Source organism: Protopterus annectens, chromosome 4.part0 (assembly GCF_019279795.1).
Source record: "Protopterus annectens isolate FY-2018-M chromosome 4.part0, PAN1.0, whole genome shotgun sequence".
NCBI lineage: Eukaryota > Metazoa > Chordata > Ceratodontiformes > Protopteridae > Protopterus > Protopterus annectens.
In genome coordinates, this window is record NC_056733.1 from 1,968,970,362 (window position 1) to 1,968,993,236 (window position 22,875).

The window sequence follows — 22,875 nt, forward strand, 5'->3', positions numbered from 1 at the left end:
CACAGGTGGAACCCCTGGGACATGTTTGTGGTTTCCCATCCACTCATCAAGGTTGCACTTGAAAAGGTCAGCAAGGTACTCTGACATGTATGGGAAGTATATTCCAGAGATGCTGCAGCCTCTGGGAGACAAACCTCTCTCTCCAGCAGGTTTTGTTGATATTGCATATTAGATTTAGGCCTTTTGAGTGGGTAATGCGCGAGGAGTGAAAATTATGGATATGAAGCATCTTTCGTAAGGCAGGATCCAATATTGCCTTGTAGGCTAGACACATATCACCTCTGAGCAATCTTTATGATACTGAGTAGAGTGATAATGATTTCAGGCTGTCCATATAGGTATTTCTGTGGCCTTTCTAGTTGGTGGAGGTGTTTGGAGAGGTACATACAAAATGGGGCATTATACTCAAATGTTGGCCTTATGAGGGAGGAGCAAAGAGAGGTAATAACCTTCTTTGTTCTGGAAGCAATCCCTTTAGCTATGGGATAAACCACGCAAAAGGCTTTTCTGACCCCTGCCACTACATGATGGTTGAATGTCAGATTGTTGTCAATCTGAGTACCCCAGTCTCTCACCACAGGTTATGTGCTTAGGAGGTTGCCATTGATATGGTAATCAGTAGGGGCTGTGTTTTTGCTGAATGGTATGATAATACATTTTTTTGTGTTTAACTTAAGGCCATGACTTTGGCACCAGTCATTTCTTGCTGTGAGACCCTCTTGCAGTATGTTAACATCATTTGGGGAGTCAATAACAGCACCCAACTTACAGTCATCCACAAACCTGGTCAGCCACAGGCCTTTTGTCTTTGCCTGGACCTCTGAGAAGTAGATGCCAAACAATAGGGGTCCCAGGACAGATCCTTGGGGATGCTGTCAGAGGTGGAGACATCTATTTTGACCTTGTGGGTCCTATCAGTGAGCCTGTTGGCCACCCACCTGATGAGATAAGGATTTATGCCAAGTTGTGTTAGCTTTTTGATAATGCCTGAATGGAGGATTGTGTCAAAGGTCTTGGCCAAGTCAAGGTAAACTGTATGTATTGACCTTCCCTCATCCAGGGCTTTGGTGACAGTCACAAAGAAGTCATCCAGGTTCAGCAGACAAGATTTGCCCTTGACAAATTTGAACTGGGTGGGGTCAAGTGCTTGGGGATTTCCTATGACCTTGTTGATAAGATCCATGATAATACATTCCATGGCTTTACAGATCAGACTTGTCAATCTAATGGGGCAATAGTTTCCAGGGTCAGTAGTGGCACCACCTTTGGGCAAGGGGATGACAATGGCAGTTCTCCACTCTGCTGGAATGAAGCCTGTACTTAGGCTGTGGTTGACTAGGGTGCTCAATGGCAAAGCTAGTTCTTGCTGGAAATGGTGCAGAATACAGACTAGGATACTATCTGGTCCCATGGAAGCAGTGTTCTTTGCCTTGGGTAGGGCCTTTAACACTTGATCTACAGAGATGTGAGGTGCGGGACAAGTATTGGGGATGTCAAATGGGCGTTAGGGGGATAGGGGGTGATGTTTGCACTGAATCTATCTGCTAGCAGGTTGGCTAAGACAACAGGATCAGTGTAAGTGATACTGTTAAGTACCAATTCAAGACAAACCTGGGCTTTGCCATTGAGGTTCCTGATGTAACTGAAAAAGGCTTTGTGGCTTCCCTTTGTTTCAGAGGCTAGTTTCAATTCATAATTGCCTTTGGAGGTTTTTACTAGTGATCTAATTTGCTTGTTGAGGCTGTGGAGGGAGTTTTTCCAGTTTGAAATGTCTTCCTTTTTACCCTTGGACAATGGTTTCTTCCTTTTGTTCTAAAGACATCGAGGTCTGTCAGCCATGTCTTCCCAGGCAGACAGATATTGGATTCCCTTGAATGACACCAGAAATTAAGCCAATTGTTGAAGTTAATTATTTTTTTGTTCGTATTATGGTATCATTCTTGGTGAAGGTAGGTTGCTGCTTAGGGCTAGGGTCAGACCTGCCTGGGACAAGTACTCTGAGAGCTCAGTCATGTCTCTCTTCATATAGTCCGGGGAGGTACATCTCAAGTCATTCACACCAAACTGTTGTGAAGAGACTTAAGTGTGTGTGTGATGCGGTGGATTCTGGTACCTGACAGACAACCGACCGTGACCTTGTCGAGTCTGGTGAGCAGGACATCAGTGTGTCTCACAATTGAGTTTCCAATGACTAGTATGTTTGCTTTATTGTTACGCCTTTTGGGCTGCGTTGGTTTATTATTATACCTTATGGGCTGTGTTTGTTAGACACTGGTGTGTTGTCTGCTGTGTGTGATGTGTTTGGTGCTATGTGCAGAATGTTTGTAAGTGTGTTTTTGGAGGTCTCTGTTGTTTAAGTAAGTTTTAATTGAAGACCTCTACATAGGTGTGTGTGTGTGTGTGTGTGTGTGTGTGTGTGTGTGTGTGTGTGTGTGTGTGTGTGTGTGTGTGTGTGTGTGTGTGTGTGTGTGTGTGTGTGTGTGTGTTGTGCTTGGCTATGTGATGTGGGTGGTGGGGTGTTTGTGTTGGCAATCTCCTCTTTGTCAGGAGTACTGACAGGTGTGAGAAAGCATGGATTCCAGTTTACTGATGTAGATGCATTTCTCAGAAGTAGAATTGTGTGCTAGGAGAAGAAGGCTGTCAGTGAACATGAGGCAGTTGCTCTACTGTCTCAGTATGCCCATGTCGACCAGGCTGGCAGGAGAAACTGATGGGAATTGTCCAGACATAGTGTTCTGAATACTTGGTGGACTTATGGAGAGAGGGTTTTGATAAGGGTCTGTCCACAAGTGTGTACCACAAAAACATTCTAAAAAGCAAAATAACTGGCCTGAAGCACAAGTGCTAAAACCAAAACTGAGATGCTTAGAATAGCAAATAAATTTAATCAGGCTACTAACAAGCAGTAATAAGTGTAACAGAATAAGAGCACTTAAGAACACAAAGCAAAGCAAAATAAGATAATAAAGTAGGTAGAGCACAGGTACAGTAAGAGCAGCTGAATAAAGTGTACATTTATTTTTAAAGTGGAGAGAGAGGAAACAGAAGATAATTCAAGATTAAGAAACTAAGGGGTTTGGCATTCCCAAATGCTCTCTCTGTACACAGTAGACAGAACTGATGAGATGGGACTGGTAGGAGTGTCCAAAGAGAAATTTACAGCAGGGAGGGCAATTCCAAAGGCACCAAGTTTAAGAATAAAACAACGCTTGGGTCTGAGGGTGGGAACAACAAACTGCAGAGAGAGAGCCCACCAATATTCGATCAATATTCAATGAAACAAATAAATAAATGTAAATTCAACCACTACAGGACCCAAAGAACACAGAGTCAAGAACGGAAAAGAAAGAAGCTTACACTTTAATTGGATCTGAATCAAGTTTAGTAATGAATCTTTCTAATAAGATTTTAAGCCCTGATATGATTTCCTTGTTAGACAAGGGCCTGAGTTTTATTCCAGCCTTACCGTCTGATATTAGTGAATTTTGCTGGATATCAGAATGTTTTGCAGGAACCTTGCATTAAAATGTATTTTTGGACAAGCTAATGACAGTAGACGGCTACCTTATACAAAATTGAGTAGCTTTGTTCCCCCTAATCCGACACCAGTGGAGATGTTCTTGAGATTATGTGAAGATGAAATCTTCAAACTAAGGGGTAATACAACCAAAGGACAATGACGTTTCTTCAATTTAACTACTAATGAGAATGAGATGCCGAAGCAGCTAAAGGAGACAGACAGCCTGGTCATCAAGCCTGCTGATAAGGGAGGATGTATAGTAGTGATGGAAGCCGTATGGTACAGGCATAAAATGCTCTCTATGCTGCATGATGAAAGAACGTATAAGAGATTAAGTTGCAGTGAAGCTACGACTAAGGTAGATGGTTTTCGTAGCCATCTATATGATCTATTGATAGAGGCAAATATCTCACAAGAACTATATGAGTTCTTGGATTGCCTCAAACCTATGTTACCATACATCAGCGGACTCCCCAAAATTCACAAGGATCCAGTTGACCCACCCCTACGTCCCATAGTTTCTGGAAGGGGGTGGGTAACTGAACCTGTTTTCATGTACGTGGAGAATTAATTAAAGAAGGCCCTGCCACTAGCAGGAACTGTATTGAAGGACTCAGGAGACTTTCTGGAAAAATTTTTTTAGTTACCAAGGGACTTAAAAAATATGAAGATTTGCTACTAGTGACAATGGACATCAAGAGTTTGTTTACAGTGATTCCGAATGACTATGGTCTACAGGCAATAAGATCTTTCTTAGCAAGGAACAGTATGGAAGCAGAACCATTATGTTCCTTGTTGTAACTCATATTGGAAAATAACATCTTTATGTATGGGGACTCTTTCTATTTGCAGACATGGGGTGCGGCTATGGGCACCCCATGCGCAAATAGTTACTCCAATTTGGTTCTGGCTGAGTGGGAACACAATGAACTGTTACTTAGTACCTGGAAACAATATCTAGTGTACTACGGTCATTTTGTGGATGATGTCTTTATCCTTTGGAGAGTCAGCTCTACACAATTGGACCTTTTTGTTAACTTCATCAACGAGAGCACAGATTTTCTAGAGTTTGTGGTCAAACACTCTTCGGAGACCATAGAATTTCTGGATGTAAAGATCTATCTACACCCTGATAGAGGTATCAGTACAGGAATTCTTAAAAAAGAAACCTGGAGAAATCATTATCTGCATAGGGGGAGTATGCACCTGGGACATATCTTTGATAACATCTTTGAGAATCAGATCTTAAGAACTTCAAGATTATGTACTGAGAATGAAGACTTTGTAGCAGAACAGAGAAATATTGAGATGCATCTAAGTAAAAGATCTTATAAAAGAAAGAATTTAAGACTGAAGCATGATCTACAGAAATTAAGGAGAGGAAAGGGATGTCCCTACTTCTCTGAACCTACATCGAGTCATCATGAGAGTCTGGATTTTAAAACTCAATCACAGCAACTTAAATGTTTGTTAACATACACTGCTGACAATAAGCAAGTATGTGAAGTTATTAGGAAGTTTTGGCCAGTATTGACAACTGATGACAAAATAAAAGACATCGTAGGGGAACAGCCCAGATTCCTATATAAGAATAAGAAGAATTTGAAATGTCTCATTTGCAACAAAGATGGTTTTGAAAGAAATAGGCCCAATTCTAACAGAAAGGGCACTTTCAAGTGCCTAAGATACAAAGTTTGCAACTCCATTGACAGCTCCAATACTTTTGTACATCCATACTCCAGGCAACAGTACAATTTTAATGTTTATGCTGATTGTACTAGTTCCCACATTATATACTTAGCGACTTGCTGCCAATGTAGTGCTTTCTATGTTGACAAAACAGATCAACGTCTTAAGGAACGTATCCTTAGACATTTAAGGGACATCATACAGAAAGATCCCAATAATGCTTTAGCAGCCCATATAGTACAGTATCCTTCTCATCACTTTGTATTTAAGGCCATAGAGGCAGTCTGTCAGACCACAAGAGGAGGTGATGTCCATAATCACAGAGAGTTAAGGGAAACATGCTGGATAATTAAAGAGCGAACAGATTACCAGGCTTGAATACCATTGTGCCATTAAAACCTGCACTTAGGAATAGAAGGAATACGATCAGCAAGCTTACTTGAATGTTGCTTCATTCATATAATGTATTCACATACATAGCTACTAGTTTTCTCATATACAATCTCATAGTAAAAAGAAGTACTGCACCTTTAATTATAATGAAGGAAATTATACCGCTTTGCTAGCTGGCCTCCTTTTGGTTTGCAACAAGGGTGTGTCACAGATGAATGGCTGTGATGCCTTATAAATACAAAAGCTGAACAGTCCTTTTTTACGATCTGAGGAAGGCATATTTGCCAAAAGCGCTTATCGGAAGACTGAGGACTGCTTGTTTTATGTTATATTCTTTTTTTATTAAGGTTTTGATTTTATTATCAAGTTTTACTGCCGTGGTGGACAACAGGAGTTTTAAGTAATAAATAAATGTAGTACAGTTTTTTTAACTATCACTGAAACAAAACAAGTGCAAAAAAGTATACTTGTATCAGCTTTGTATGTCCAGATGGTTGTAGAATTTGTCACAGCCAGCTAAACAGGTCTGCTACTGAGCACAAATACACAGAAATGTAACTATACCAGTGGTGTATAACAAAATATAGAGCCCCAGGCAATCAGATAAACACAGAACTTCACAGAATGTAAAGCAACCCCCATTAGTGCTGAACTCACCCTGTGAAACAACTGCAAAGAGAGAGCCCACCAATATGCAATCAGTATTCAATGAAACAAGTAAATAAATGCAGTGCAGTTTTGTTAACTATCACTGAAACAGAACAAGTGCAAAAAAGTATACTTATATCAGGTTTGTATGTCCAGATGGTTGCAGAATTTGTCACAGACAGCTAAACAGCTCTGCTACTGAGCCCAATAAACATTTGCTATATACTACCAAGACAGAAAATGGTTGTATATATTTCCGGTCTGCTCCTTATAAAATCTGTGTTTTTCTGGCAAAGCATTGACAATTGAAATCATTAAATACTGATACACATTTGAGTTGCAGACTTCATATCCTTCATAACATGCTTGCTAACACAAAATCTGGTGTTCTAGCAATATTCCAAGTTTGTAAGAGCAATAATTATTTTTCCCTCATTCAGGGCTTCATCTTACCACTATTTTTGGATTTGTTCAGATTTCTTGTGCTAAGATGTTAAGGGGTATGGTCAAACATTAACACTAAAACTGACTGAAACATAATCCTAATCATCCTGAGTTCACTCAGACAGACAACATCAATAGTCAAAAATTAATCAAAATTAAAAAAAAGCATGAAACACTGACAAACATTTATTAAAAGATTATGCAAGTGGCATAAAGTGCAAACACTGAGAAATGTTTACTAGACGAGAATAATGTTAATACGATGTATTACTTCTATAATCTTTTAATTAACATTCCTGAACCAGATTCTGTTTTTGCAATTGTGGACTTTCTTGTGTTTCTACACTGTTGTTGGAATGATAGTTCCGAATGAGCCAGATGAAAAATATTGACTGTAATTCATCACTGTTCAAAACTCTGAAGGACATTTCACTGATTACATTACGAAACCTGAGCCAGAGAAATTAGGAAAAAATATGCTCCTAATATTGTATCACATGTCCACAGAAGAGATTAGCTTCCGTGCTTTTTTTTTTTTTTTTTTTTTATACAGTCTTTCTTACTTGACATGTTTTATTTCTGAGTACTGATTGCAAAGTGTTGTATTGATTCTGCATTTTGTTCTACTGAAACTGCTCTCCATACCTTTCTGAAATGATTGCTGTTTTTATTTTCAGTTGCTTTAATGTGATATTCTATAAAGTATTTGGTACTTTGCAGCCAACGTTTTCAGTGTGACAGCTCTGCGAGACTTTTAGTTTAAAAAGTTGTAAGATTTCATAGAAGGAGCAATGTTTAGCAGGCCAATCTCACTGGTTGCTGTTAACGAGTTTGTTCTACGGCTTGAGAGATTTCATCTGTTACTCTAACAGCTTGCAGCCAGAGGTGATTTTCTGCCAAAAAAAAAGAGACATTAAAGAAGTCATTGATAGGTCTGAATTTCACTTATTATCTGGATATACTAGACATAAAGGTGAGGCCAGTGCTGTTTTATTTTTATTTCCAATTTTGTAACTTTGGCATTTCTTTGTTGACTGTTTTTAAGATACCTGTTGAAAAACTATTCTTTCTGTGTGGTTTAGACATTCCACAAAGTAATAACTCAGACAGAAAAAATGAAATCGCTTTTGAAGAGGTGCTTGTAATCACTGCCCCTGGACATCTTGTTGTGTGGTTTGTATGTTTGATTGCAAAGCATGAAAGCATATTAGTGTCAGTGCGAGCCAAGAAAACGTTGAGATCTTTGTCTCATTACTGTCACTCATACTTCTAAAACGGCAGACCTTCTCTCTGTGTCTACCTTTTTGTCCATCATTTTCCCATTTCCCTTGGGAGCAAATTGAAAGAAATATGAGGTAAAAAATATTCTTAATAGTGCGCCTTGGAAAATGCATGAATGTTTTCATATTTTCTTTCCACATATTCTGCATAGTTTTCCACTGTTTAATTGACTTTTAGAATGTTTACAGTACATAACTGTTCTCGAAGTACTGAATCAATAAAAGGGACATGATGGAAAAGACTGATGATTAAAGACGTTTCATATCATCACTAGTCACTGTATGGAGACAGCCACTGTGTTTTGCTTGCCAGTGATTTTCACACTAAAATACAAGCATTTTGGTCATAGTTTTTGCAAAAACCAAGACAGCATATTTGTTTATAAAGTATTTGATTAAAAGTGCACATTTTGCTGTGGATTCAGGCTAATATGCATTATATAACATTACAGCAAATACCCTAAAAATTATACTAAACTACAGCTAAATTACATCTATTAAAATAAAGATCTTTGACTCCCTACATACTTCCCTTACGGCTCTAGGAAGCCTTAAGAAACCTTATACTCTGGATAAGCCTTAACTTCTCCCCTGCATAGCTACGTATCTGAGGTTTCATAGCCACTTACTGGAACCGCCATTTTCAAACGCCCAGTGCTACTAGGCCCAGTCGGCAGCCTTCTCTCCCACGTGGTATGTTGTTTGCTCAGCAAAGCATTTTTGTTTGAATTTGCTTCTCTGTACTAAGCCACTTAGTTACGGCTAAAACGTTGATATTTCTTTAACTGGATACTGTTAATGCATTGGATTCCCTGTTAGTACCCATTTTATTCAAAAAGACAGTGAACTTGACCGTACTAAATTGCTTTCTCTGTACTAAACCTTTATGCTTAAAACGACAAGTGCACAAGGGTATGGAATACTGAAATTAGTCAAATAACAAGCATTGTGCCTTATTCTGAAGTCATGTACTCTGTTTAAAACCTGGCTGCTTATAAGACAGTGGATTAGTGTACAGTATAGATTAACTGGTAAAAACAGAACTATAGCATGCTGCATGTGGTATTGGTGCAATTTTGTACCCGTTTGGTCACAGTAAATTGAATGTTAAAGCATAGCATGGATTTTCTTATGTTTCGGCTCCATTCCGTTTAATGAAGTAAATAATGTGTTCACGGAGCTTGTAGCTTCACGGAGCTTGTAGCTTACGGTATATACTGTAGCTAATGTGAACTGTAGATGCTCTGTGCAATATATGTGTTGTATTATAACTTGCTGTGATTTGAAGTGGAAGGCGACCTAACAGGACTGAATTTGTGCTAAATAGGAAATTAACTGATGAAAATGCTGTTTTGGCGACTGTGTGCCGAAAGTACAATTGTTTGCCTATGTCCCTATAGCAGAACTCTACCCAAGGTAACCAACGAACTTAGTAATTCCTGCTCCCTGGGACTGTAATATAGTATTGCATTGCCTCCTAAGCTAGATTCTTATTTTATCTTACTTTACTCTTATTTCAAGGTAGTTCCCCTCAAATAAAAAACCTGAAAGGGCTCGCTAACTTTGAAGGAAGCCACCCTGAAGAACCTGTGCCTGAAAACATTAAACTGAAACCAGCCCACTACAAACTGCCAAGGTTAAATGTTATTACTTTACTCCATTTTAAATTGTAAATTGCTGATCTGGGTCTAAAGCACCTATAGTCTGTCCCCCATAACAATTGGCTCAGTCCCAATTCTAAGTAAAAAGTAGTTTACCCCCAGCTCTCTAATGACAGTGTTTCTAACCTTAAAACTCTAAAAATTATATAACACTACAGCAAATACCCTAAAAATTATACTAAACTACAGCTAAACTCCAGCTATTGAAATAAAGAGCTTTGACTCCCTATATGCTTACCTTACAGCTCTAGGAAACCTTAATAAACCTTGTACTCTGGATAAGTCTCGCTGCACTCGGGCTTGCTCCATGGCCCACCCTGCCACCAATTCCCACTTGCCTCCAGTACCACTAGATTTATAGTCATAAAGCCACACCCCTGTTACTAGAACCTATCAGCTTACATCTGGCATAATTCCTCCCACCCCCCACTCCATTACCTCAAATTCTACCACTCTATCTTCTAGTGTTGTAGCACCCAGGTAAAACAGTTCCTGTAAGCCACATGCTCCATCACACATAATGATATATTCCACTTTACTACCCCTTTGGCTTGCCTCATACCTCATTACCTTGCATGATAACCAGTTTCTCACTGGATTTCAGTACCCAAAAGGCCATACTATCACCCCAGCTGTAAGTCCTTCCACCTTTTACCAATTATTTAGCACTGTGTCCAGCCCCACACTCTGCTCACTCTATCAACATACCAATCCCAGACACATTAGCTCCACATATAAACACTAACATAAACTTATAAATAAATTCCTGAAATTCATCACTAGGTATAAACCTAACCTCACACTTGGTGGTGATATCCACCCCAACCCTAGCCCATCCACTTCAGATAAACTTACCCCCTCTACTTGCAATACAAGTTATAAACCTACAATTAATAGGCCCCCTAACTCTCTCCTGGCCTCTCACCTCAATATTAGAAGTATAAACAACAAGGTACATGAACTGCATGCACTCTTGGCTGTCCGCTCCCCTGAGATACTCTGTTTATCCTAAACCTGGTTAAAAAGTTAAAACCTAACACTACAGATAACAAAGTGTTACCACCTCTGTATAACATACTCAGGCTAGATCGTGCTTCCAGGAAGGGGGATGAGTTAGCTGTTCTCTATAAATCTGTGTTGAACATCACCATTGAAACTATACAACCACCTCAAATTAATAACTCAGAGATTCTCTCCACCAAATTGCAACTTAATAAAAATAAATCTATCAGTATCATCCGTATGTACATTCCCCCAGGAAATAATATATCTACACCTGAAGATATCATTCACTGGCTATCATGTCACTACCCCCAAGAAACCTTACTACTCTGAGATTTTAACATAGACTGGAACACCTGTTCCTCATAATCCCCAACCACCCATGTTAACCTGCATGCATTTACACAAATCATAACCACCCCTACCAGGATAGGTAAACCTAACCATAAACAAAGCATACTTGATTGGATACTTATCAATAGTCATCCCCAATTGTACACCTCCGGGACCCTCCCTGAGAGCATAAATGATCACCTTCTTACCTATATAATTAAGCACAAGGCCATCAACCCCCAACAACCCTTACTCAGAATGGTAAGAAACAAAAAGAACTTAAACCCTGACAAATTCCAGCAAGAGCTAAACTCATGTAATTGGTCAATTCTAAAACCCCTCCCCTTAGAGGAAGCAGTCGCTGCTTTAACAACAGATTCCTAGAGATCCTTGATTGGCATGCACCTGCTCGCTCAATAAGAACTAAGGCAAAAACTGCACCATGGCTTTCCAAAGAGTCCAAACTAAAAATCACCCTTGGAAACAAAGCAGGGGCATTATGGCATACTACAAAAGACTCCCAAGATCACATTAAATATAGGCAATCAAGTAACGAGACTAAAAAAATCCATTTTACAAAACAAAAAAAGTACTACTATAATCTACAGCAAATAAATCAAAATAACCCTCATAAGTTTTGGGCAGGTTTAAATAAACTATTACATCCTGGACAAACGTCCACCCCGATCCCTGCAGCCACCATTGATAAACCCCCTGAGGAAGTTTCAGACAGTTTTAACCGATTCTTCACTGAGACAATTCAAGCCCTAGCTAGCCAACTACCTCCCAGCTCTCCTGACCTTGAGGATACCACCACTAGTAACCAACTCTCATTCAGATTCCAACCAGTTGCCACTTCACTTATCCGTACCTTGATCAAAAAGTTAAAACCAACTACACTCTCTGCTCATCAACTCCCTGCTGAGTATCTACAAAAAGCAGCTGATGCCATTGCTTACTCTATCTCAATACTAATCAATTGAACTATAGTAGAAGTCAAAATCCCCACCATCTGGAAAATATCCTATGTAATCCCACTTCACAAAGGAGGTAGCTCTGCTGAACTATCTAATTATAATAGCTATATTATCTCCACTTGCAAAGATTATGGAAAAATGTATTCATAGACAATTGCTATACCACCTAATTCAGAATAACCTTATGGCAGACTCCCAGCACAGCTTCCGACCTCACCACAGCACTAGATCAGCCCTCCTAGCCTTCTTCAACACCATAAACCGTAATCGCAACAATAATAACATATCCTCTGCCCTCTTCTTGGATCTCTCCAAGGCATTTGATATGGTTGATCACCAACTTCTAATCCACACCCTGAAAACATTCTGTCTAGATACTAAAGCCCTTCAATGGTTCCAATCTTATCTGAGTGGCAGACAGCAGGCTGTCCTTTGGCAAAACAAACTTTCTAACCTCCTACCCAACTCCCTTGGTGTACCCCAGGGCTCTATACTAGGGCCCCTCTTGTTCTCCATTTTCATCAATGACCTTTATACTGTTATGCCAAAAGTCAGCTGTATCCAATATGCTGACGACTCCACCCTGATCTGCTCGGCCACATATCTAACAGAACTATGGTCAGCTACCCAGACCACCTTCAACACAATAGAAAACTGGCTTTCTGGTTGTTTTCTGATCCTAAATCCCAAAAAAACAAAAATGTTACTTTTCTCACCAACACATAGGTTTACTGCATTCACCTTTACCATAAAATCCAATAATGGCAAAATAATCTCCCCAGACTCCTCTACAAAACTACTAGGTGTTATTATAGATAACAATCTTAAATTCAATCTGCATGTTAATCAATCCATCAAAACTATCAATAAAAAAACTAGGGTCACTTTACAGGATAAAAGCCTTCTTAACCCCACCTGCTAGAATTGCCATAGCTCACTCTCACCTACTTTCAACTCTTCTGTACGCATCCCTTTTACCCACTAATTTAAACAAGTCTGTCCTTAACAAACTCTCCATCTGCTACAACCACATTGCCAGATTTTCCATTGGTCTGCCTTATAGGAAACATCACTGTATCAATCTAAACCAGCTTGGGTGGCTAGAACTGCCCAGCTTGATCCAGTATAACCAACAGATTATGGCCTATAAAATCCTTTACAATCCAGACAATACTCCTGCACTTAAAATATGTTCACCCCCTATAACAATCCTAGACCTCTTCGATCTTCTAACAGACTGCTAGATCAGACTATCAAAACTAATAACTCAGCCATGACTCTCTCTTTGCCAACTCTGCAGGTGGATCCTGGAACTCTCTCCCAGTTGATATTACTTTACTTACCACCCTGAGTCAATTCAAGATAAGACTCAAACAATATTTCACACTAAACTGGCTATGTCAATGTATCAAACCTGACAAACTCTCCTCTAGAATGAGTTAAAAACTGTAATTTAGCTTACTTGTGTTACTTAATCTGGACTTACACTTGAGATTATCTCTAACGTTGGAATTTGTATAATGTGTTAAATATGTAACCACTGTATATATTGTATCTGTAATCTTAACTGCTTACTTTGGAGCTTTTCTCCCCGGGCCTCCACTGAAAATGGACGTGTCCAGTTGGACTATCCAGGTCAACAAATGTAAAATAAATAAATAAATAATATTCAAAGAGTTTTAAAACTCATTTAATACAGTGTTGGTGATATAACAGGTAGTACACTTGCCTTTGTTGCAGAAGGCTGTGGGTTCTTCTCCACAACAGGTTCATCGGTAAGTACCAGGTTAACTTCCCTTGTAGCCATTTTAAGTTTAGCCAATTTCCTTTTTTTTAATGGTGAGAATCAAGCCCTGTACCTTGTGTTTGATTTAAACACCATATCTATACACCAAACCCCTACCCAGGGGTTAATGTAATGGATTATTTTCCATTACTGACACTGTAATGCAACATGAGGTGGGCTTTACGTCTGAGTTTGCTGTCCTTTGGATGAAACATTAAACTGAGTTGGTGGTAGCTCAACTGGATGTAAAAGATCCCACAGTGATTATTGAAAAGAGTAGTGGAAGCTCTCTGGCACCCTGGTCAAATTTCTCCTAGTCAGTTTGAATGCCAACTCTAATCTCCTGTAAATAGGGACCGCTGGCCTTGTGAAACTAACCTGGTCAATAAAGTGAAAATAAAATAAAATAAAATGAAAGAAAGTCTGTTGCTAAAGGATATCCTTTTTCTACCTTTCTCCTTTTTTTCACCTGAAATGCAGACAGTAGCAGCACAAAGGAAAGCTGTGGGAATTTTGATGTTACAGATGATTCTTTTATGTCATTTAGGCTAATAGAGGTCTGTCCCTATTTTACATGTTAACATACTTATTTTTACATTTAAGAGATTCAGTGCACACACACACACACACACTATATATATATATATATATATATATATAGATATATATATATATATATATATATATATATATATATATATATATATATATATATTGAGAGAGAGAGATCCATCCATCTTCAAACCCTTTTTCCCATTTTGCCCATGGGCTCAGGGTGTCAATTTAAACAGTGACAATCACCTCGAGCCAAGGTGTACATTGCCAAGTGACTAGCCCTGCCACAGTAGTTCATCCGTACCACTTACTCACATACACACTGTCACATACGGCCAATTTAGTATGTCCAATCCCACTGCATGTAAACCAGAGCATAGATATATATATATATATATATATATATATATATATATATATATATATATATATATATATATATATATATATACACACACACACACACACACAGACACACACACACATACATATACATGTGATGGGTTACTTCCCCATCTAGGATGAGTTTTTTTGCCTTGCAGCCAGTATGTACTTAATAAGCCATGGCTCACCGGTCTGTATTATAATAAACAAATGAATATGCTGACTTTTATATTTTTATATGTATTTTCAGTAATTAAGGATATACTGAGAATTTTCTGTCATTTATCACATATCCAGTTCTTAAGACACAAGATTACACATCTGAAAATGTAATCAGGAGATATATGGAAGCAGCTTTCTGAAAGCAAGAAAATTTGAGGTAATTTGGAGAGTATTGAAGATCAGTTTATGTGCCACATGACTTAGTGATGGGGAATGAAACCAGAGCTCCTGTTGAAGAACTAATCAATAAACTGCAGAAAGAAAAAAACAGCTGAAATGGGCCAGATTTTGTTTCCATCTTCACCTCATATCATCCCTCACTGCAGATTATTGTGCTCTTCCTGTAGTCAGTTGACCTATTAATTCCTCCTTGTATTAACTTCAGTGAACCACTAGATGAGTATTTTGTTCATGAGTCGTCCAGAAAGAGGAAAACGTCTTCAGTCATTTGAAAACTGGATCTCTATCCACAGTTTAAAATCCAGATAAAGACAGGACCCATCAAGCAGTACCTAAATTATATCAGATCCCTTAAGTCATTATGCAAAAGTATATAATAGTAAGAGTTTGTTGCATTACACACACATAAATATGAATCTAAATGTAATTGTGTATCTACATGGTGGGGCTGAGCCTGCAGGTGGTAACAACTGTGTTTTCCCTAGGGCAAAGTCTGTGATTTTTACCACCCCACCCCCACCCTATACTGATATTCCTACTCCATCAGAATACATGGCTCCTCTCCAACATACAGGCAGGCTAAGAAACAAATATTAAACATTTTAGTACTTGAACTATTAACTGTTCTTTATTTTATACGTATACTTCCTCTATAAATGTGCCACTTCCTTTATTGTATTTATTTTGTGCAAAATACATAGAACATAAACATACTCGGTATCATGCAGAGTACATGTTAATATATATAGAACATAAACACGTACTTGGTGTCACACAGAATGCAATATATATAAAACATAAACATGTATTCGGTATCATACAGAATGCATGTTAATATTCACAGAATGTAAAACAGTTACTTTGTATCATACAGAGAACATGTGAATATGCATAGAACATAAATACGTACTTGGTATCAAACAGCATACATTTTAATATACACAGGACATAAATACGTACTCGGTATCATACAGGCTTCTGAGAGGTGATCTTTGCTTGGGGTACAAGGCATCCTTGGACTCCATTTTGATTAACATTTTGCACATCCACAAAACAAATATTATCAAAACTACTAGATCAAAAGGCCTACGTTTTTCTTGAGGCATAAATAAGACATGTTAGAGAGACAAATATGCTTCTCAGAGAATTCCCATTCTCAGGAACAGGCCCCCCCCATCCAAGTGAAGCAGGGTCCCTCCCTAATCCTATTTAAGTGCAACTTGGACCAATGGATGGATAACTGGAAATTCACCCCTTGTCTGGTGCCTATATCTCTGAAGGACAGAGGCAGTCAGTGAGTCACCCCTATATAAATCAAATTTTGTGGGTCATATTTGGCTTGCAAGGCTAGGCTTATAAGGCCTGTATTGGTCATTAGCCTAGTAGCTACCTATGAACCTATAATTTCATAGACAAGTTAACTATTGTGTTTTTTCTGACACATACAATCCCAAATATTCTAGTAATTTGGTCTAAAACTGCACCCAAATTAATCTTAAACATATCCATACTGTGCAAAGCTCTAATGGAGAAATTCCCCTTGTCTGTTCATCAAATACTTTTCTTTACGGTCATGTTTTTGAACAGTACTGGATTCGCTGACTAGATGATGTCATGCGTTATAGACCGTGTTTAGAATATTTTGCTTTCTCTTTTGATGAGGAACATCAGAGTTTAAATATTTCAGTAGCAACATTAGAGTGGTGCACAGGGACCTTGATTTTTTTTTAATTACTTTTCTGGCTGTGTGTTACTAGTAAATATAAAGTAACCATACAGTATAACAGAAAATGGTCATTGTGCAGGCGATTTTGATAGCTGGTTCTACATGAACAAACTGGATGAGATCCATTTGGTGTATCTGTGTATCCCATCATTAACTACGAAAGCACTTCTTGCTTTCAGAAAGCTGTGTTTGCATACATGTCCTTATTAAATTGTTAAATATCACCACTGCTGTATTCATTTTCAATCATCTGTAAGCTATGCAATTTGATGTCTCAAGAGTCCAATAAATAATAAATCATTCTAATTTATAACTAGTTATTTTGGTAAAACTTCTCTTGTTCCCTTTCCATTTCCAAATTATTCTTGCTCTTTTGTAACCTTGGTGCATATCCCCAGAGAAAGGATATAAGGCTTTATCTGATGGGAATAGTATAGCAGGCTTCTCTTTCTAGTTTAGCATTGTTTATATTGTCTGCCTGTATCTAAGGGAAATTGGAATAGATGTAATATAAGTTAAATATTTGTTTTGTTTGTCCTACCTGACTGCATCTGATGTAGTGCATGGGGTGGCATGATACTGATTCTCTTTATGTTCCACAATCCTGAGGTAAAAACAACCCCTTGCTTTTACATGCCCATCTCAGGTGCATTGTTAATATCAACATATCGTGTACTCTGCACCGATACTATCATACCAGAAAACTATTAAAAGAAGTTCTATAACAGAATCTGTTACTCTTAATCACCACATATTTATTTATTTATTTATGTTTTTATTTTTACTTTGTTGACTTTGTCCCACTAAACTAGTAACCTCTTTTCAGTGGAGACACAGGTGGTATTTATACTACTTCAAGACATTTGGCCAGGTCATCAGGCAACTTCCCCTAATCTTTTCAATAGGTGATACAGGATTGTTTACATCCATCTTAGCTACTACCAGGTCAAGCAGATGTGGCCTCTGTTTAACGTCTCATCTGAAGGACACCACATTCAGAAGTGCAACATTCCTTTATGCTGCACTACAGGGTCAGCAATCAGTCTACTCAGTGTGGGACTAAAGCTCCCAACCTTCTGCACCAAAGGCAAGCATGCTACCTGTTGCATCACTGACACTGTTCTGTATAAATACTGAAAGCAGCTAACTCACTGGTGTGTGTGTGTAGCTAACACAGTGATGCATGTAACTAATGTACTGCTGTATGTGGCTAACTCAGTGATGCATGTAGTTAACTCACTGGTGCATTTGGCTAACTCAGTGATGAGTGTAACTAACTCACAGGTGCGTGTATCTAACTCACTGATTCATGTAACTAACTCACTGGTGCATATGGCTAACTCACTGGTGTGTGTAACTAACTCAGTGGTGTATGTAGTTAAATAACTGGTGTGAGTATAACTATCTCACTGGTATGTGTGTAGCTAACTCGCTGCTGTGTAATTAACTCAGCAGTGTGTGTGTGTGCGTGTGTGTGTGTGTGTGTGTGTGTGTGTGTGTGTGTGTGTGTGTGTGTGTGTGTGTGTATAGCTAACTTACTAGTGTACGTAACTCTCTCACTGATGTGTGTTACTAACTTTCTGGAGTGTGTAACTAACTCATTGATGCATGTATCTATCTCATTGGCATGCGTAGTGATACCTTTAAATGTGGTTTGGTATTATTAATTCTGGGCGAACTGTGGATATCAGCAGGCCAGCTGACGATGGTCTTCCAGCTGGATGTGCAAAGCCCTTCACCACGGAGATGTCATTTTTAGTTTAGTACTTTTCTGAAATGTCATATTGGACCACATCTCAAATTGAAACCACTAACCAAAGCTAGAAAATGCCATTGTAGTAATAGAGAGGTAATTTTCTTATATTAAAGACTGAGGCCTTTGAAGATAGCATCAACATAAATAAAAAAAAACAAAACAAAACAAACACCAGTTGAAACCATGAATCCCATGCCAGGAATGTCACCTGGCTCTATCCCTTCTTCCTTAAGACTGGGAATGCAGACAGCAAAGACCCACACTCTGAGACACTAGAGCAAATAAAACCATTCAAGCAGCATTACAGAAGACCCCACCCAAATTCAGGGACTCTGATATCAGTGTAGACCTTTCCACGAATGTCAGTTAGGGCCAATACCTTCAAGTCAAGGACCCAAACACAGTGAAGTGCATTCATATACCACCAACATGCTGGGATTAACATAGTCAAAAAAGTAAATCAGTAGCAAACAAACAAACAAATAAATAAATAAATTGCAAACAAGTAAATAAACAAATACATAAATAGAGAGAACCCAATCACCCCCCCCCCCATAAGAGTTTTCTCCCTATACAGTTTCGTATCACAGCAGTCAGTATAAACCATAGCAGGAATGTTACACAGGGCCACTGCTCCTAGCCCACAGACCCACAGCAGACAGCACCCCTGATGGCAGGGATAACAAACGCAGTGCATTACATATCAGAAATTTCACATGAAATCCCTTCTCCTCAATCAGGAGCACTGAATAATACCCAGAACATACTATGAATGCCACGTGTGGTCATTACAATGGACAGTACTATTCGAGGAGGAAAAATCCTCCACCGGAGGTTAAATAACACTTATTTTCAGAGGTAGAATAGAATAACTACCCTCCCCCCAATAATGTCAAAATAAGCGCAAAAACTGATAACCCTGCACAGCACCAAGAGGCAGCAAGTCAAATAGTTACTCTCTTGTTATGTCCCACAACACAGATGTAAATCACTCACTCTAGTGTCTTTTAGAGTTATAGCAGCTAAAAACGGAGGTATGCCTGGGGCAAGGGAGTTCAGATCTAGTACAGTGCATATGTGCATTGATACACCAAAGTAAGATAATATGCATGCTTAAGTGGATACTAAAAATGGCACATACTGGGTGAAAAGTCTGTAGGTTTACAGCATGTATATAGGCAGGAACTGAATATGGAAAGGTAAACACAAGGCCATATCTGTTGGGTTGATAAGTAAATGGTTTCCTTCTGCAGTGTTAAGACGTCAGCACATTCTATAAGTATCTAACTAATGAAAGAACTAATTCTTGCTCTCAAAATCAGACGAACTCTGCATCTGTAAATGCCTTAGGATGCAAGTTCAGCTGTATGACATATTATCAAGCAGCTGCAAAAAAATGATAATAATCCTAGATAGATTATTATGTTTTCTCTAGTTTTAGGGTAAGCAATATTGCGCTAGAACTTTTATATTTGGCTGATCTTGTGATATTACATTTTCTGGCCCCATTCATCTCTAGCTGACGTCCTCTCAGAACACTGAACTTGTATGCATCAGTTAATGTCAGACTGTGTCACTTCCAGAGGGCACAATCTCACCACTGACACATCCTTGCTTATCAGATTTTTTGTGGAGTGCACTCTAAGAGAAGTTTTCCTAGTGCTAATGCTTCAATGTCAAACACAGAAAGTAGTGTGTTAGAAAGCACAGCCATCTGTTAAAATCCAAGCTTGCAAGCATACCCTTTTGTTAAAGTAAGAGCTAGCAAGCATCAAAGTACATTGCAGAAAGAAGTCTGTGGTGACTTATTGCCAACACACATTCATATAACCACTGCAAAATAAGAAAAAAAAAACAACAGCAGCAAAAAAAGGCCATAAGTGAAAAGGTGGGCAGTCTTTTTTTCTTAAACTGTAGAACAAGTTGCACTTTTTGTAATGTGGTATCATGACCGGGGTCGACTACATAGTGCAGTGTAATGTCTTCTGTTGACAACACAAGGAGGAGGACATAGGTAACAAGGGTAATAGCTAGACATTACCAAGGTGATGGTTCCATGATTCACATCCTACATGTTTTGCACAGAGTAGGAGACATATGCGTATACATACCTAGGTAAAAAGCAGAGCGATTAAAGTGAAGTGAGACAGTCAGGTTATTCCCAGTAAACCAGTCTGATGCAAACATATGAAAAACTAATTCTAGCAGACATCAGGAAATCATCGTATTTCAATATGTGTAAAAGTATGTCTGAAACATATAGAAACGTCCTTATAATCACCTGAACTATGCCTGGAAATGGTCCACTTTTGATCAGTGCTTTAGCCAGGAAAAAGATTTCAAATAAATAAATAACTAAAGGATGATTATAGCTCACTTTGCAACTTCCAAACAAAGGTATGGAGAAAATGCAGATAGGAAGATGAGATTAGAAGACAGAAGAGCATGTCTGCAAAGGTTCCTGTATAGTCAGCCCCAAAACATGTGTATTACTGGCTTGGCCTGGAGAAAGTATTGCTTTAGTTTGTTCAGTCTTTTATGCTGGATGAGAATCATGAAGTGAGAAAGATAGCATATACCATACTGCAAAATCAGTGAAGAGATGGATGCAAGACCTGAGGCATGGCATCTCATTCTGCATTGGGAGCATAAATGCAGGAACAAATTCATGGAAGGAAAATTGAACCTTCATATCTCTTACCCAAGCTTTCCTGATCTCTGCCACATAGGGCATCCCTATATGGGTTTATGGGGCTACAAGAAGCACAAAGGGAATTTATCTGTGGTTGCAATTTCCTATCCTGGAAGGCCATTGGACAGACATGCAAGTACCCTAAGGGAATAAGCACACAAAAGCATCCTTCTTTAATATATTAGTATAGTGGACTATTGTCTTAGGAGATTAGTTAAGTGGCAATTTACCCCGGGGTAACAGCAGTAGGGAAAGAAGGGGGTAACAGCAGTAGGGAAAGAAGGGGGTAACAGCAGTAGGGAAAGAAGGGGGTAACAGCAGTAGGGAAAGAAGGATCAAGAAGGGAGCTTGCATGGTTTAACAATCATTTGTTTCTGACAATTCAGTAATACATTTTTCCTTTAATATTATTTTATTTGGGAAATAAAAAGAAGTCTTTGAAACCTGACCTTGGAGATCTTAGTTAAAGAGGACAAAGCTCAGGTAAGTAATGCCCAATATACCCTACAGTTCTTCCCTGTGAAAATTGAGAATTGAATGTGATATATTTTCAACTGCATCCGACTGTATTGTAAATCAAAGGCAGAGTTAGAGCTGGGCTATCACAGATATCGGTGCAGCGATGTCTTGCAGCACCTCCTTTTGTCTGGGTAGTGAAAAACAAACATTATTCTAATGTTGATAGGATCATAGGAGGTTACTAGACTATTGGTCCTGAGGCCCTTATAAGCCTAGCCAAGAGTTTAGCCCATGTTTAGACAAATCAGCACTCAATGCCCCTGTATGTGAATAGTGGTGAATATTTGATTATTCAGGTCTCTCCAAACTGAATGCAGTAATCCCTAATGATGAAAATCCTTCCCTATAACTATCTGTGCCCCAGACAGTGCACCATTAGAGACAGGGGCAACAGATCCTTGTAATATGTGATAAGGTAAGATAGTGAAATGACAGGAAGACAGTTTTTGCTATGTACCGCCATCTAATAAGCCTGCTAGTACCACCGAACAATCAGTCAAAGTCAAGACTTTGTTTTTGCTGTTTTACAGTACCTGCTGTGTTGATCTTTATGAATCTCTATGAATTCACTAAGTCAAAAGAACAAGGCTGCCCCAAGTCTGCTAGCCACTGAATTTCAGGTTCGATTGCTTGTCTCTACATTTCAAGTTTGCTTGCAGAATGATATATTTCATTAAAGAAATTATGGGATTAATATGGGAAGACTCTGCCCATCTGTACAGAGTATGTCACATAATACAGGCTAGCGGCGCAGTCCACAAACACAGCATGAGAGATGGAACTGAAAGGCCTTGTCATCGGTATTCTTTGTTCAGGAAACAGGGACAGATTTCATCTGTTCATATTCATTACCTTCATGTTTCCAGAAAAAGTTGAACATGAGAAACAGCACTGCCACATAGCTGCAGCAATGCACAATTGCAGACTAATGTTTTGATGTTACTAATACCTTTCTAACTCTGATCTAAAACAACATTCATTATCTGTTCCTTGCTTGTCGGCCTTGATTGCTTTTACTACAAATCAACTCAGCCAAGTTTGTAGGGTATTTCCATAAATGTTAGATCTGCCTTACTGGTGGTAGTTCTCCTAGCAAACAGAGATAAAA

The 22,875-nt window shown here is 38.8% G+C and overlaps 1 long non-coding RNA gene across 1 annotated transcript in view; it reads right to left on the minus strand.

Moving 5' to 3' along the window:
• Positions 1 to 7,025: 7,025 nt before the first annotated feature.
• The window catches only part of LOC122800207, a 72,572-nt gene continuing 56,722 nt past the window's right edge, over positions 7,026 to 22,875 (minus strand). Inside the window, exon 3 of the long non-coding RNA XR_006364560.1 lies at positions 7,026 to 7,587. This is a non-coding gene — a long non-coding RNA (uncharacterized LOC122800207). The remainder of the gene's footprint in view (positions 7,588 to 22,875) is intronic.